General features: G+C 45.7%; 1 protein-coding gene across 1 annotated transcript in view; it reads right to left on the bottom strand.

Moving 5' to 3' along the window:
- Positions 1 to 5,509, bottom strand: part of LOC121530643 (armadillo repeat protein deleted in velo-cardio-facial syndrome homolog) — a 344,238-nt gene extending 338,729 nt beyond the window's left edge. Inside the window, exon 1 of the mRNA XM_041835760.2 lies at positions 4,913 to 5,509. The gene's annotated coding sequence lies outside the window, so the exon portion shown is untranslated. The remainder of the gene's footprint in view (positions 1 to 4,912) is intronic.
- Positions 5,510 to 18,562: the final 13,053 nt, after the last annotated feature.

The following is an 18,562-nucleotide window of genomic DNA, read 5'->3' as shown; positions in this document are numbered from 1 at the left end:
AATAATAATATGCCATTTAGCAGACGCTTTTATCCAAAGCGACTTACAGTCATGTGCGCATACATTTTTACGTATGGGTGGTCCCGGGGATTGAACCCACTACCCTGGCGTTACAAGCGCCATGCTCTACCAATTGAGCTACACAGACCACAGAGCTCTGTCAGAGTGACCATCGGGTTCTTGGTCACCTCCCTGACCAAGGCCCTTCTCCCCCGATTGCTCAGTTTGGCTGGGCGGCCAGCTCTAGGAAGAGTCTTGGTGGTTCCAAACTTCTTCCTTTTAAGAATGATGGAGGCCGGGGCCTCCCGAGTGGTGCAGCGGTCTAAGGCACTGCATTGCAGTGCTAGAGGCGTCACTACAGACCCGGGTTCGATCCCGGGCTGTATCACAACCGGCCGTGATCGGGTGTCTCATAGTGCGGCGCATAATTGGCCCAGCGTCGTCTGGGTTAGGGGAGCATTGGCTCATTGTGCTCTAGTGACTCCTTGTGGCGGGCCAGGCACCTGCAGGCTGACCTTGGTCATCAGTTGAACGGTGTTTCCTCCGACACATTGGTGCAGGCGGGTGTTAAGAAGCGGGTCATGTTTTCGGAGGACGCAGGACTTGACCTTCACCTCCCGAGCCCGTTGGGGAGTTGCAGCGATGAGTCAAGATTGAAAATGGGGAGAAAAAGGGAGTACAATACAAAATGTATAAAAGAAATGGAGGCCACTGTGTTCTTGGGGACCTTCAATGCTGCAGAATTTTTTTGCCACCCTTCCCCAGATCTGTGCCTCGACACAATCCTGTCTCAGAGCTCTACGGACAATTCCTTTGACCTCATGGCTTGGTTTTTGCTCTGACATGCACTGTCAACTGTGGGAAGGTACATAGACAGGTGTGTGCCTTTCCAAATCATGTCCAATCAATTGAATTTACCACAGGTGGACTCCAATCAAGTTGTAGAAACATCAAGGATGATCAATGGAAACAGGATGCACCTGAGCTCAATTTTGATTCTCATAGCAAAGTGTGTGAATACTTATGTAAATTAGGTATCTGTTTATGTTGAATACATTTGCAAACATTTCTAAAAACCGGTTTTAGCTTTGACATGTGGTATTGGGTGTAGATTGATGAGGAAAAAAAGTAATTTAATCAATTTTAGAATAAAGCTGTAACATAACAAAATGTAGAAAAAGTCAAGGGGTCTGAATACTTGCCAAATGCACTGTGATAGATATATATACAGTGAGGGAAAAAAGTATTGGATCCCCTGCTGATTTTGTACGTTTGCCCACTGACAAAGACATGATCAGTCTATAATTTTAATGGTAGGTTTATTTGAACAGTGAGAGACAGAATAACAACAAAAAAATCCAGAAAAACGCATGTCAAAAATGTTATAAATTGATTAGCATTTTAATGAGGGAAATAAGTATTTGACCCCTCTGCAAAACATGACTTAGTACTTGGTGGCAAAACCCTTGTTGGCAATCACAGAGGTCAGACGTTTCTTGTAGTTGACCACCAGGTTTGCACACATCTCAGGAGGGATTTTGTCCCACTCCTCTTTGCAGATCTTCTCCAAGTCATTAAGGTTTCGAGGCTGACATTTGGCAACTCGAACCTTCAGCTCCCTCCACAGATTTTCTATGAGATTAAGGTCTGGAGACTGGCTAGGCCACTCCAAGACCTTAATGTGCTTCTTCTTGAGCCACTCCTTTGTTGCCTTGGCCGTGTGTTTTGGGTCATTGTCATGCTGGAATACCCATCCACGAACCATTTTCAATGCCCTGGCTGAGGGAAGGAGGTTCTCACCCAAGATTTGACGGTACATGGCCCCGTCCATCGTCCCTTTGATGCAGTGAAGTTGTCCTGTCCCCTTAGCAGAAAAACACACCCAAAGCATAATGTTTCCACCTCCATGTTTGACGGTGGGGATGGTGTTCTTGGGGTCATAGGCAGCATTCCTCCTCCTCCAAACACGGCGAGTTGAGTTGATGCCAAAGAGCTCAATTTTGGTCTCATCTGACCACAACACTTTCACCCAGTTCTCCTCTGAATCATTCAGATGTTCATTGGCAAACTTCAGACGGGCCTGTATATGTGCTTTCTTGAGCAGGGGGACCTTGCGGGCACTGCAGGATTTCAGTCCTTCACGGCGTAATGTGTTACCAATGGTTTTCTTGGTGACTATGGTCCCAGCTGCCTTGAGATCATTGACAAGATCCTCCTGTGTAGTTCTGGGCTGATTCCTCACCGTTCTCATGATCATTGCAACTCCACGAGGTGAGATCTTGCATGGAGCCCCAAGACGAGGGAGATTGACAGTGCTTTTGTGTTTCTTCCATTTGCGAATAATCGCACCAACTGTTGTCACCTTCTCACCAAGCTGCTTGGCGATGGTCTTGTAGCCCATTCCAGTCTTGTGTAGGTCTACAATCTTGTCCCTGACATCCTTGGAGAGCTCTTTGGTCTTGGCCATGGTGGAGAGTTTGGAATCTGATTGATTGATTCTGTGGACAGGTGTCTTTTATACAGGTAACAAGCTGAGATTAGGAGCACTCCCTTTAAGAGTGTGCTCCTAATCTCAGTTCGTTACCTGTATAAAAGACACCTGGGAGCCAGTAATCATTCTGATTGAGAGGGGGTCAAATACTTATTTCCCTCATTAAAATGCAAATCAATTTATAACATTTTTATAACATATATATATATATATACACAGTCCCAGTCAAAAGTTTGGACACACCTACTCATTCAAGGGTTTTTTCCTCATCAATCTACACAAAAAGCGAAAACAGGTTTTTACCTTATTTACAAATTCAAAATTATGGAATTAAAATACAATTTCTGTTGGCACTGAAATCGTGCCATAATATTGTCCCTCAATGCTAGAACTATGGCAAACAAACACATTCATCAATTAGCTGATGGGGCCTGAGGGCCACAGTGGCCTTTCTGAGAAATTATTAGTGTAGCACATGCTTATCTATAATATAAATAGATGGAACTCAAAAAGGGAAAGCACTTGAACCAATAACATCCATCCATAGTTGGTTGCATATGATTCCTGTACTTTCAGTGCTTGACTTGGGCAGGAGCTCACCGGAGTAGAGTACCCGCACCTCAAATGTTCTACTGCTTGAGCTCCTGCGCCTCTTATAGAATAGTCGCTCAAAAGTATTGTGGGGCTCCTACACCTACATATAAACAGTACCGGCACCCAAAATGAGTACCGGCACCTATTTCAGTCCAAGTCAAGCACTGTACTTTCATCTATGTGAATAACTTGTGACACAAACACATACAAACTAGAAAATAAGTTATTTCCATGCATTCGGAGTAGTACTATTGCACATATATATAAATCTAAATTAGGATTTAACGTAGAATAAAACTGCCAACTGGGCAGAAGCTGTGGCAGCAGCTCTCCAGAGCATGACTTGTGACCGACTGCAACAGCTATTTATATTCATTCATACTACACTGCATGTCAATCCCATCCAACCGAATCTATTTTCGCAGGTTGGCATTTATTGGGATGACTCATGTACTGGAAGCAGCTCTGCAGAGTGGTCACTACCTGATCACCGCAACAAAGTCATCAAATTTATTTTAAACCTAAGCCTAATCTTAACTACACTGCTAACACTAATGCCTAACCCTAACCTTAAATTAAGACCAAAAGGCTACTTTTTTCCCATACATTTTTACGATAGACAATTTTGACTTTGCAGCTGGCCCATTGAGCAGAAATCGCTGTTCTGCCTCTACGGCAAGATTCATGGCAAACGTCAACCTGCTTTATTTGCTCACACAGCCGTCACGTCAACTGAATTTAACAAATCAAACTCCTCTATGTTGATGGCGAGACGCATGCATTTCATTATATTGGGCCTATCAGAGTGTGTACATAAAGGGTGTTCAGGCTTCAAGAGGAAAGCCACATAAAACGGATGGTACCCCATCACAAATAATTACAGCTGCAACTCGCAAGTGCCCCCTTTCCAAACTGGGTATATTACAAGTTGAGAACTGAAAGGCAAAACAAACGCTATAGCCCATCTAGACATGACCATGGATACCCAGTCACTCACTCAGCAACAGGGAAACACAAAGAGAGAGGGAAATGATTGACAGGTCACGCCACAGCTAAAATAACATCTTCACATTCATTTGTTACATCTTGGGGGAAAAACAACTGTCTAATGAATATTCGAATGTATTCACCCCATGTGTTACTATAAAGAATATTTGACTGTATTTTGCATTGCATGGGGTTTGCATAAAAATATCATAATTATTTTTGAAGTATTGCAAAGACGCTGCAGGTAGGTAGCCTATTGTAGGTGCCCCGGGCAGACAGAGGCACTTCCCTTCGACACAATCGATGACCATTTGTGTGTTCTTAGATCTGCAGAATCAGGAGGCAGTGCACGACATATTCATTGTTGTATATATTCAGCAAACACACGACATGGATTTGCAATTTTCATGCTTTATGAAACAGTACACTAATGTAAGAGGACAAAAAATCCAGTCATATTCTACAATCTCTGTGGTTACTCTATTACAATCGATATATGTCGTTAAGCATTATATGGCATGAGATAAGCAATCTACAATTGATAATAGGCTGGAATGGTTATTTTATCGAATGCAATTTTGTTTAATAAAAAAATATTCATTTTACTAGTGTACAATTAAGTGCCATAAATATACACCAACTCCGCGTAAGATACCCCACAACACTCCACACTGGCTCACACATCCTTCAATCTCGATTACAATCGCAAAGCATTGTAGCGTGTACGACTACGTAGGAATAATAGATTATGTTTGTTCTTCTGCTAAAATGAAAACGATACTCTTGAATCAAATTTCGACGTTTTCTATATAACCAGGAACATTATAGCACATTTCTTACCTTCTACTCCTCCCTTCCACTGGAGTTTAGGGATAGTACGCGCACGCAGGAGCTGTGTAAACTTGGCGATGCAATCACCAGATGGTTCCTTGCGCTGGTTAAATAAATCACCTCACACTTCTAGCCTATTCTTCTTCGTCTATGAATTGTACCTCAAAAACGTCGACAACATACATGACCAATCCGAATAATGATTTCTTCTCTTTTCAATGTTTTTTGTAGCAAACGACAGCGCTACTGTTATTCTCGTACGGTGCCCGAGAATAAGTGTGTAGTCCGTGATTGGTTTAGCCAATGTTTTATTTGCTCAATATATGGAGGGTTAAGCGAGAGGACAAATAATTATTCCTTACTTAAAAAAATTCAGTCTATGATTCATTCAATATGAAATCAAAGCAAGTTATTTTTAACTACGCTATTTATAGTCTAATTCTGTCCCATCTCCAAAAACAAAACAGAAATCACTGTGAAACGTCGCAAATTCTTCAATAGCGTCAAATAGAGTTTTGACAGCAAATTTTTGTTTAAAAAATAAAGTCTGTCCCTGACCCAAACCTGTGGCCTCAATTGCCCGTTTCAAACTGCTCTCTTACACAAACAGCGCCGGTGCAACAAAACTGTCAGAGCGAACATATAATTTGAATCCCACCCCTATCACGGAGCCTTCGAGGAACTCTATTATGATTGGGTGAACCTACTTTCAATTAAAGCAGAGACAGAATATCTCTTACGTGGTTGGCTTAAAAGCCGTCAATCTTTGCATAAACTGAATACTTTGCATTCTACTTTGAAACGAATGAACTCACCTGCATATGATCGAATTCATAATTTGTAGGCTATGTATCCTGAACTAAAATTTAAACGCAACATGTAAAGTGTTGGTCCCATGTTTCATGAGCTGAAATAAAATAACCCAGAAATGTTCCACAAGCACAAAAAGCTTATTTCTCTCAAATTCTGTGCACACATTATTTACATCCCTGTTAGTGATCATTTCTCCTTTGCCAAGAAAATCCATCCACCTGACAGGCGTGGCATATCAAAAAGCTAATTAAACAGCATTGGCATTACACAGGTGCACCTTGTGCTGGGGACAATAAAAGGCCACTCTCAAATACACTACATGAACAAAAGTATGTGGACACCTGCTCGTCAAACATCTCATTCCAAAATCCTGGGCATTAATATGGAGTTGGTCCCCCCTTTGCTGCTATAACAACCTCCACTCTTATGGGAAGGCTTTCCACTAGATGTTGTAACATTGCTGCAGGAACTTGCTTCCATTCAGCCACAAGAGCATTAGTGAGGTCGGGCACTGATGTTGGGCGATTAGGTCTGGCTCGCAGTTGACGTTCCAATTCATCCCAAAGGTGTTCGATGGGGTTGAGGTCAGGGCTCTGTGCAGGCCAGTCAAGTTCTTCCACACCGATCTTGACAAACCATTTCTGTATGGACCTCGCTTTGTGCACGGGGACATTTTCATGCTGAAACAGGAAAGGGCCTTCCCCAAACTGTTGCCACAAAGTTGGAAGCACAGAATTGTCTAGAATGTCATTGTATGCTGTAGCGTTAAGATTTCCCTTCACTGTCTGGAACTAAGGGGCCTAGCCCGAACCATGGAAAACAGGAGTTCAATGGCGGCGAGCTTTACAATACTCCAGCCGACGCTTGGTATTGCGCATGGTGATCTTAGGCTTGTGTGCGGCTGCTCGGCCATGGAAACCCATTTCATGAAGCTCCCGATGGAGAGGTCTTGTGCTGACGTTGCTTCCAGAGGCAGTTTGGAACTCGGTAGTGAGTGTTGCAATCGGGGATTGACGATTTTGACACGCTACGTGCTTCAGCATTTGGCGGTCCCATTCTGTGAGCTTGTGTGGCCTACCACTTCGAGGCTGAGCCGTTGTTGCTCCTAGACGTTTCCACTTCACAATAACAGCACATACAGTTGACTGGGGCAGCTCTAGCAGGGCAGAAATCTGACTAACTGACTTGTTGGAAAGGTGGCATCCTATGACGGTGCCACATTGAAAGTCACTGAGCTCTTCAGTAGGCCATTCTACTTCCAGTGTTTGTCTATGGAGATTACATGGCGGTGTGCTCAATTTTATACACCTGTCAGCAATGGGTGTGGCTGAAATAGCCAAATCCACTAATTTGTAGGGTTGTCCAAATACTTTTGTATATATAGTGTATGTTTTGTCACACAACTCAATGCCACAGATGTCTCAAGTTTTGAGGGAGGGTGCAATTGGCATGCTGACTGCAGGAATGTCCACCAGAGCTGTTGCCAGAGAATTTAATGTTAATTTCTCTACCATAAGCCGCCTTCAACGTCATTTTAGAGAATTTGGCAGTACGTCCAACCGGCCTCACAACTGCAGACCACATGTAATCACGCCAGCCCAGGACCACCACATCCGGCTTCTTCACCTGCAGGATCGTCTGAGACCAGTCACCCGTACAGATGATGAAACTGTGGGTTTGCACAACTGAAGAATTTCTGCACAAACAGTCAGAAACCATCTCAGGGAAGCTCATCTGCGTGCTCGTTGTCCTCACCAGGGTCTTGACCTGACTGCAGTTTGGCGTCATAACAGACTTGAGTGGGCAAATGCTCACCTTTGATGGCCACTGGCACGCTGGAGAAGTGCGCTCTTCACAGATTAATCCTGGTTTCAACTGTACCGGGCAGATTTCAGACAGCTGTAGGGCTTCATGTGGGCGAGCGGTTTGCTGATGTCAACGTTGTGAACAGAGTGCGTCATGGTGGCGGTGGGGTTATGGTGTGGGCAGGCATAAGCTACAGACAACGAACATAATTGCATTTTATCGATGGCAATTTCAATGCACAGAGATACCGTGACAAGATCCTGAGGCCCATTGTCTTGCCATTCATCCACCACCATCACCTCATGTTTCAGCATGATAATGCACGGCCCCATGTTGCAAGGATCTGTACACAATTCCTGGAAGCTTTAAATGTCCCAGTTCTTCCATGGCCTGCATACTCACCAGACATGTCACCCATTGAGAATGTTTGGGATGCTCTGGATCGACAGCGTGTTCCAGTTCCCGCCAATATCCAGCAACTTCGTACAGCCACTGAAGAGGAGTGGGACAACATTCCACAGGCCACAATCAACCAGTGGTGAAAAAAGTACCCAATTGTCATACTTGAGTAAAAGTAAAGATACCTTAATATAAAATGACTAAAGTAAAAGAGAAAATCACCCAGTAAAATACTACTTGAGTAAAAGTCTAAAAGTATTTGGTTTTAAATATACTTACGTATCAAAGGTAAATGTAATTGCTAAAATATACGTAAGTGTCAAAAGTAAAAGTATAAATCATTTCAAATTCCTTATATTAAGCAAACCCAAAACAATTTACGGATAGCCAGGGGCACGCCTCAACACTCAGACATCAGAGGCAGTAGGGATGACCAGGGATGTACTCTTGATAAGTGTGTGAATTAGACAATTTTCCTGTCCTGCTAATCATTCAAAATATAACGAGTACTTTTGGGTGTCAGGGAAAATGTATAAAGTACATCATTTTCTTTAGGAATGTAGTGAAGTAAAAGTAAAAGTAAAAGTTGTCAAAAATATAAATAGTAAAGTAAAGATACCCCAAAAAACTACTTAAGTAGTACTTTCAAGTATTTTTACTAAAGTACTTTACACCATTGCAATCAATAGCCTGATCAAATCTATGTGAAGGAGATGTGTCGCTCTGCACGAGGTCACAGACAGGCAAAGGGTGGCTATTTGAAGAATCTCAAATATAAAATATATTTTGATTTGTTTAACACTTTTTTGTTTACTACATGATTCCATATGTGTTATTTCATAGTTTTGATGTCTTCACTATTATTCTACAATGTAGAAAATAGTAAAAATTAAGAAAAACCCTTGAATGAGTAGGTGTGTCCAAACTTTTGACTGGTACTGTATGTGTGTGTAGAGTGCGTGTGCTACTATTTGTGTGCGCATGCATGTGTCTGTACCTGTGTTGAAGAGGAGTGTGACAACATTCCACAGGCCACAATCAACAGCCTGATCAACTCTATATGATGGAAATGTGTTGCGCTGCATGAGGTAAATTGTGGTCACACCAGATACTGGCTGGTTTTCTGATCCATGTCCCAAAATCTTTTTTTAAAGTATCTGTGAACAACAGATGCATATCCGTGTTCCCAGTCATTTAAAATCCATAGATTAGGGCCTAATGAATTTATTTCAATAGACTGATTTCCTTATGTGAACTGTAATTTAGTAAAATCTTAGAAATTGTTGCATGTTGCGTTTTATAGTTTTGTTCAGTGTAGCATAGATCGGCTACTCCTTCAACGAAGTAGAGTTCGCTGGAGAGGCATTGATGGATGGCCTATGCTTGTCATATGCATCTGTTGGTCACAGATACCTTTAACAAAATGTAGGGGCGTGGATCAGAAGACCAGTCAGTATCTGGTGTGACCATCATTTACCTCGTGCAGAGCGACACATCTCCTTCACATAGATTTGATCAGGCTATTGATTGCAATGGTGTAAAGTACGTAAGTAAAAATACTTGAAAGTACTACTTAAGTAGTTTTTTGGGGTATCTTTACTTTACTATTTATATTTTTGACAACTTTTACTTTTACTTCACTACATTCCTAAAGAAAATGATGTACTTTATAAATTTTCCCTGACACCCAAAAGTACTCGTTATATTTTGAATGATTAGCAGGACAGGAAAATTGTCTATTTCACACACTTATCAAGAGTACATCCCTGGTCATCCCTACTGCCTCTGATCTGGCGGACTCACTAAACACATGCTTCGTTTGTAAACGATGTCTGAGTGTTGAAGCGTGCCCCTGGCTATCCGTAAATTGTTTTGGGTTTGCTTAATATGTCACGCTCTGGCTCCGGGACTTTGTGTGTTGAGCCAGGGTGTGTTCGTTTCGTGGTGTTTTGTTTGGTTGGGTGGTTCTATGTGTTGTATTTCTTTGTTGGGTTCAATGACTCCCAATCGGAGGTAACGAGTGTCAGCTGTCGGCTCGTTATCTCTGATTGGGAGCCATATTTATCTGTATGTTTTCCTGTGGGTGTTGTGGGTTTTTGTTCCAGGTTCAGTCTTTGTCACTGTTGGACTTCACTATCGTCTTTTGTTTTGTATTTACGTGCTTTACTCATTAAAGTCATCATGTTCACTCAACGCGCTGCGTATTGGTCTGCTCCCTTTCAAGACGGTCGTGACAGAAAAACCCACCATAAAAGGACCAAGCAGCATGTCCAGGAGCAAAGAGACTGGACATGGGAGGAGGCGCCTGGTAAGGAGATCGAGAGGCTGGCGATGGCCCAGGTGGGCAAATCGTGGTCCTGGGAGGACATGCTCGGGGGCAAGGGACCTTGGGGAAGATCAAGGCCCTGGCGGAGAGGAGCAACGGCGTCAGCAGGGTCATCGTTGGAAGGACGAGAGGCAACCCCAAAACGTTTTTGGGGGGGCACATGGCTTGGCGGCTGGGCAGCAGGAGGCTGCCACAGGGAGACGTGGAGAGAAGGCTATCGGATTACGGGAGCCATTGGCGAGTAGAGGAAGGGAAGTTGTTGCGGCACGGCGTGAGAGACTGATGTGTGTTACCAGTCCGGTCCGGCCCGTTCCTGATCCCCAGTTAAAGCCAGTGGTGTGTGTTCCCAGTACGGACCGGCCTGTTCCTACTCCACGCATCAAGCCCACGGTGTGCGTCGCCAGTCCAGCCCGGCCTGTTCCTGCTCCACGCACAGAACCTACGGTGTGCGTCGCCAGCCCAGCCCGGCCTGTTCCTGCTCCACGCACAGAACCTACGGTGTGCGTCGCCAGCCCAGCCCGGCCTGTTCCTGCTCCACGCACAGAACCTACGGTGTGCGTCGCCAGCCCAGCCCGGCCTGTTCCTGCTCCACGCACAGAACCTACGGTGTGCGTCGCCAGCCCAGCCCGGCCTGTTCCTGCTCCACGCACAGAACCTACGGTGTGCGTCGCCAGCCCAGCCCGGCCTGTTCCTGCTCCACGCACAGAACCTACGGTGTGCGTCGCCAGCCCAGCCCGGCCTGTTCCTGCTCCACGCACAGAACCTACGGTGTGCGTCGCCAGCCCAGCCCGGCCTGTTCCTGCCACTCGCACCAAACCTACGGTGCGCGTCGCCAGCCCGACCCGGCCTGTTCCTGCCACTCGCACCAAACCTACGGTGCGCGTCGCCAGCCCGGTCCGGCCTGTTCCTGCCACCCGCACCAAGTCTACGGTGCGCGTCGCCAGCCCGACCCGGCCTGTTCCTGCCACTCGCACCAAACCTACGGTGCGCGTCGCCAGCCCGGTCCGGCCTGTTCCTTCTCCCCGCACTAGCCCTGAGATGCGTGTCCTCAGCCCGGTACCTCCAGTTCCGGCACCACGCACCAGGCCTACGGTGCGCCTCAGACGGCCAGTCTGCCGTCTGCCCAACGGCACCTGAACTGCCCGTCTGCCCAACGGCGCTTGAACTGCCCGTCTGCCCAACGGCGCCTGAACTGCCTGTCTGTTCAACGCCGTCTGAACTGTCCGTCTGCCAAGCGCTGCATGAACTGCCCGTCTGTACGGAGCCTGCAAAGCCGCCCGTCTGCCATGAGCCTTCAGAGCCGTCCGCCAGACCGGAGCCGCTAGAGCCTTCCGCCAGACAGGATCAGCCAGAGCCTTCCGCCAGACAGGATCAGCCAGAGCCTTCCGCCAGACAGGATCAGCCAGAGCCTTCCGCCAGCCATGAGCAGCCAGATCCGTCAGCCGGCCATGAGCAGCCAGATCCGTCAGCCAGCCATGAGCAGCCAGATCCGTCGGCCAGCCATGAGCAGCCAGATCCGTCGGCCAGCCATGAGCAGCCAGATCCGTCAGCCAGCCATGAGCAGCCAGATCCGTCAGCCAGCCATGAGCAGCCAGATCCTTCAGCCAGCCATGAGCCGTCCAGCCAGGATCCGCCAGAGCCAGCCAGCCAGGATCCGCCATTGAGTCCGGTGCTGTCCCTTAGCCCGGTGCTGCCCCTTATCCTGGTGCTGCCCCTTAGTCCGGTACTGCCCCTTAGTCCGGTGCTGCCCCTTAGTCCGGTGCTGCCCCTTAGTCCGGTGCTGCCCTTTAGTCGGTGCCGCCCCTTAATCCAGTGGGGTTTAGTTGGGGGTGGTCATGTGGAGGAGGCTACGTAAGCGGGTAGTGACTTTGGTGGGGTGGGGACCACGGCCAGAGCCAGAACCACCGCCGAAGAGGTATGCCCACCCAGCCCTCCCTTGTTTAGCCTTATTGAGGCGCGGTCGCAGTCCGCGCCTTTAGGGGGTACTGTCACGCTCTGGCTCCGGGACTTTGTGTGTTGAGCCAGGGTGTGTTCGTTCGTGGTGTTTTGTTTGGTTGGGTGGTTCTATGTGTTGTATTTCTTTGTTGGGTTCAATGACTCCCAATCGGAGGTAACGAGTGTCAGCTGTCGGCTCGTTATCTCTGATTGGGAGCCATATTTATCTGTATGTTTTCCTGTGGGTGTTGTGGGTTTTTGTTCCAGGTTCAGTCTTTGTCACTGTTGGACTTCACTATCGTCTTTTGTTTTGTATTTACGTGCTTTACTCATTAAAGTCATCATGTTCACTCAACGCGCTGCGTATTGGTCTGCTCCCTTTCAAGACGGTCGTGACATAATATAAGGAATTTGAAATGATTTATACTTTTACTTTTGACACTTACGTATATTTTAGCAATTACATTTACCTTTGATACGTAAGTATATTTAAAACCAAATACTTTTAGACTTTTACTCAAGTAGTATTTTACTGGGTGATTTTCTCTTTTACTTTAGTCATTTTATATTAAGGTATCTTTACTTTTACTCAAGTATGACAATTGGGTACTTTTTTCACCACTGGTTGATTGTGGCCTGTGGAATGTTGTCCCACTCCTCTTCAGTGGCTGTACGAAGTTGCTGGATATTGGCGGGAACTGGAACACGCTGTCGATCCAGAGCATCCCAAACATTCTCAATGGGTGACATGTCTGGTGAGTATGCAGGCCATGGAAGAACTGGGACATTTAAAGCTTCCAGGAATTGTGTACAGATCCTTGCGACATGGGGCCGTGCATTATCATGCTGAAACATGAGGTGATGGTGGTGGATGAATGGCAAGACAATGGGCCTCAGGATCTTGTCACGGTATCTCTGTGCATTGAAATTGCCATCGATAAAATGCAATTATGTTCGTTGTCTGTAGCTTATGCCTGCCCACACCATAACCCTACCGCCACCATGACGCACTCTGTTCACAACGTTGACATCAGCAAACCGCTCGCCCACATGAAGCCCTACAGCTGTCTGAAATCTGCCCGGTACAGTTGAAACCAGGATTAATCTGTGAAGAGCGCACTTCTCCAGCGTGCCAGTGGCCATCAAAGGTGAGCATTTGCCCACTCAAGTCTGTTATGACGCCAAACTGCAGTCAGGTCAAGACCCTGGTGAGGACAACGAGCACGCAGATGAGCTTCCCTGAGATGGTTTCTGACTGTTTGTGCAGAAATTCTTCAGTTGTGCAAACCCACAGTTTCATCATCTGTACGGGTGACTGGTCTCAGACGATCCTGCAGGTGAAGAAGCCGGATGTGGTGGTCCTGGGCTGGCGTGATTACATGTGGTCTGCAGTTGTGAGGCCGGTTGGACGTACTGCCAAATTCTCTAAAATGACGTTGAAGGCGGCTTATGGTAGAGAAATTAACATTAAATTCTCTGGCAACAGCTCTGGTGGACATTCCTGCAGTCAGCATGCCAATTGCACCCTCCCTCAAAACTTGAGACATCTGTGGCATTGAGTTGTGTGACAAAACATACACTATATATACAAAAGTATGTGGACAACCCTACAAATTAGTGGATTTGGCTATTTCAGCCACACCCATTGCTGACAGGTGTATAAAATTGAGCACACCGCCATGTAATCTCCATAGACAAACACTGGAAGTAGAATGGCCTACTGAAGAGCTCAGTGACTTTCAATGTGGCACCGTCATAGGATGCCACCTTTCCAACAAGTCAGTTAGTCAGATTTCTGCCCTGCTAGAGCTGCCCCAGTCAACTGTATGTGCTGTTATTGTGAAGTGGAAACGTCTAGGAGCAACAACGGCTCAGCCGCGAAGTGGTAGGCCACACAAGCTCACAGAACGGGACCGCGAAATGCTGAAGCGCGTAACGTGTTAAAATCGTCAATCCCCGATTGCAACACTCACTACCGAGTTCCAAACTGCCTCTGGAAGCAACGTCAGCACAAGACCTGTCCATCGGGAGCTTCATGAAATGGGTTTCCATGGCCGAGCAGCCGCACACAAGCCTAAGATCACCATGCGCAATACCAAGCGTCGGCTGGAGTATTGTAAAGCTCGCCACCATTGAACTCCTGTTTTCCATGGTTCGGGCTAGGCCCCTTAGTTCCAGACAGTGAAGGGAAATCTTAACGCTACAGCATACAATGACATTCTAGACAATTCTGTGCTTCCAACTTTGTGGCAACAGTTTGGGGAAGGCCCTTTCCTGTTTCAGCATGACAATGCCCCCGTGCACAAAGCGAGGTCCATACAGAAATGGTTTGTCAAGATCGGTGTGGAAGAACTTGACTGGCCTGTACATTGTAATATTGTTGTATGGTGGTATTATACATTTTGTATTGTAGATACGTAGCGGTGTAATAATGTTAAAAGATGTACCGTTTTATCTTTTGTTTTATTTGTGATGTACAGTGCATTCTGAAAGTATTCAAACACCTTCCCTTTTTCCACATTTTGTTACATTACAGCCTTATTCTAAAATTTATTAAATTATGTAATTTTTTCTCATCAATACCCCATAATGAAAAAGCAAAAACAGGTATTTAGACATTTTTGCACATTTATTAAAAATAAAAAACATAAATACCTTATTTATTCAGACCCTTTACTATGAGACACGAAATTGAGCTCAGGTGCATCCTGTTTCCATTGATCATCCTTGAGCTGTTTCTACAACTTCCACCTGTGGTAAATTCAATTGATTGGGCATGATTTGGAAAGGCACACACCTGTCTATATAAGGTCCCACAGTTGACAGTGCATGTCAGAGCAAAAACCAAGCCATGAGGTCGAAGGAATTGTCCGTAGAGCTACGAGACAAGATTGTGTCGAGGCACAGATCTGGGGAAAGGTACCAAAAACAGCATTGAAGGTCCCCAAGAACAAAGTGGCCTCCATCATTCTTAAATGGAAGAAATGTGAAACCACCAAGACTCTTCCTAGAGCTGGCCTCCCGGCTATATTGAGCAATCAGGGGAGAAGGGCCTTGGTCAGGGAGGTGACCAAGAACCCGATGGTCACTCTGACAGAGCTCCAGAGTTAATCTGTGGAGATGGTAGAACCTTCCAGAAGGACAACCATCTCTGCAGCAATCCACCAATCAGGCCTTTATGGTAGAGTGGCCAGACGGGAAGCCACTCCTCAGTAAAAGGCACATGACAGCCCACTTGGAGTTTGTCAAAAGGCACCTAAAGGACTCTCAGACCATGAGAAACAAGATTCTCTGGTCTGATGAAACCATGATTGAACTCTTTGGCCTGAATGCCAAGCGTCACGTCTGGAGGAAACCTGGCACCATCCCTACGGTGAAGCATGGTGGTGGCAGCATCATGCTGTGGGGATGTTTTTCAGCGGCAGGGACTGGGAGACTAGTCAGGATCGAGAGAAAGATGAACGGAGCAACGTATAGAGAGATCCTTGATGAAAATCTGCTCCAGAGCGCTCAGGACCTCAGACTGGGGCGAAGGTTCACCTTCCAACAGGACAACGACCCTAAGCACACAGCCAAGACAATGTAGGACTGGCTTCGGGACAAGTCTCTGAACGTCCTTGAGTGGCCCAGCCAGAGCCCAGACTTGAACCCAATCTAACATCTCTGGAGAGACCTGAAAATAGCTGTGTAGCGACGCTCCCCATCCAACCTGACGGAGCTTGAGAGGATCTGCAGAGAAGAATGGGAGAAACTCCCCAAATACAGGTGTGCCAAGCTTGTAGCGTCATACCCAAGAAGACTTGAGGCTGTAATCGCTGCCAAATGTGCTTCAACAAAGTACTGAGTAAAGGGTGATATTTCATCTTTTACATTTTAATCAATTTGCAAAAAAATCTAAAAACCTCTTTTTGCTTTGTCATTATGAGGTATTGTGTGTAGATTGATGAGGAAAAAAAACAATTTAGTCAATTTTAGAATAAGGCTGTAACGTAACAAAATGTGGAAAAAGTCAAGGGGTCTGAATACTTTCTGAATGCGCTGTAAGTGCCTTAATGTGTTTTGACCCCAGGAAAAGTAGCTGCTGCCTTGGCAGGAACTAATGGGGATCCCTAATAAATACAAATGGCTGTGCGAAGTTGCTGGATATTGGCGGGAACTGGAACACACTGTTGTACATGTCGATTCAGAGCATCCCAAACACGCTCAGTGGGTGACATGTCTGGTAAGTATGCAGGCCATGGAAGAACTGAGACATTTTCAGCTTCCAGGAATTGTGTACAGATCCTTGCGACATGGGGCCGTGCATTATCATGCTGGTGATGGCAGCTGATGAAAGGCACGACAATGGGCCTCAGGGTCTTGTCACGGTATCTCTGTGCATTCAAATTGCCATTGATAAAATGCAATTATGTCTGTTGTCTGTAGCTTATTCCTGCCCATACCATAACCCCACCGCCACCATGGAGTACTCTGTTCACAACCTTGACATCAGCAAACCGCTCGCCCACACGACGCCATAAACGCTGTCAGCCATCTGCCCGGTACAGTTGAAACCCGGGATTCATCCATGAAGGGTACACTTCTCCAACGTTCCAGTGGCCATCGAAGGTGAGCATTTGCCCACTGAAGATGGTTGACACCGAACTGCAGTCAGGTCAAGACTCTGGTGAGGACGACGAGCACGCAGATGAGCTTCTCTGAGACGGTTTCTGACAGTTTGTGCAGAAATTCTAAACCGCTGCGCCATGGAGATTTGATGAATAGTATGGAAAAAACGTATACTGTAAATAAATATAAAATGCTGCTTTTCATTTATGACCAACAGATGTCACTAATGTGCATTGTGTTAAAAGCTCCAAGTAATTGAACAGTTTTTCGGCCCAATTTTGTGAACGCCCCAAATGCTTCAGAAAGCCTTGGCTTCCCATCACAAGTTTCAATTAACTGCTTGTACCCCCAAAGGCTCTCCAAACACATGGACTCTTCTCAGTAGCCTCAATCAATCGACCATGCGCAAAACATTTATTCTCAAACAGCTGGTCCCCGAAGCAGCACAGACCAGCCATCAACTTCAAGACAACGCTCTCATCTGCAGATAGGATTTAAGAAGGGGCGGTTTTATACGTTTTACATGTTTCGCACTAATTGTGGTTCCACAGGAAACACTGACCAAAACTAACTATGGTTCCTAACCGGTCACACTTGCATTGCCAAAAAATACTTATATCAACTAATTTAAATGCTCTATCAACTAACTTAAATGATTACATTTACATAAACTGTCAAACGTAGCTAATAGTCAAATCAAATCACATTTTATTTGTCACATACACGTGTTTAGCAGATGTTATTGCTGGTTTAGCAAAATGTTTGTGCTTCTAGCTTCGACAGTGCAGTAATACTGAAATTAGAAATCTGAAAAATCTCCATAACCTTCACTCAGGGGTTTGTATCAGCCAATCACAGTGTATTTTGCTAGACGGTTACGCCTACTACGTTATCTTAGGGTGCACGCGATTTACGCCCGGGCCATTCTGGGACCATCAACTGGGTAAGTGCAGTTCACATTCGTTCAATGACATTGATCTGAAAGTGCCGGTCTATCCTACCAGCAAAACAAATCAAATGCACACACCACGACGAAGGGTTTGTTTGGAGGCTGGAAAAAGATGGTGGAAGCGGACGATGAAGTGAATTCTGAATCCACTGGCGGTAGTCAAGGAGAATTGGAGTATTGTCCAAAAGAATGGAAACGGAGCAAAGTAGGGTACAGTGATGAGAATGACCCTTCTTATCTAGTAGGAGTACGGTTTGTTAATAAGGAACAGCTGAGCAGAGTACCAATCTTGAAGAAACCATTTGAGATATCCAAACTGGTGGAGAGAGTGCTGGGTAAAGTGAAAGCTGTGAGGATCACGAGAGGCGTGCTTGTTTAGATTTTTTTGTGCTAGAAGGAACGATTTGAAACGTTTGACGTGTCGTGTGCGTCTCTTCCGAACAGGGCACTCCTTAAGGGGGTTATATCTGTCGTCTCGTGGGAAGTTGATGGTGTGATTGATGCACGTCGGATGAATCGGGTGGTGAATGGTGAAAAAGTTTAGAGTCTCTGTTCTTTAGTTTTTTGATATGGAGTCTCTCCCTACCCAAGTGCAGTTGGGGTATATAAACTACAGAGTCAAAGCATTTATCCGAAGACCAATGCAGTGTGATCATTGTAAAGCTTTTGGTCATGTTTCAAGTGTTTGCAGAAGGGAGAAGCCAAGATGTCCAAGTTGTGGAAAAGATAATATCATGTGTTTTAAAAGTGAGGAAAATGTGACATGTTGCAATTGTGGTGGAAACCATGAAGCTACATCTTTCGATTGCCCGACAAGGGGGAA

Source organism: Coregonus clupeaformis, chromosome 18 (assembly GCF_020615455.1).
Source record: "Coregonus clupeaformis isolate EN_2021a chromosome 18, ASM2061545v1, whole genome shotgun sequence".
NCBI classification, from domain to species: domain Eukaryota; kingdom Metazoa; phylum Chordata; class Actinopteri; order Salmoniformes; family Salmonidae; genus Coregonus; species Coregonus clupeaformis.
Note: the sequence above shows the minus strand (reverse complement) of the source record. Positions and strands in the feature narration are given on the sequence as shown.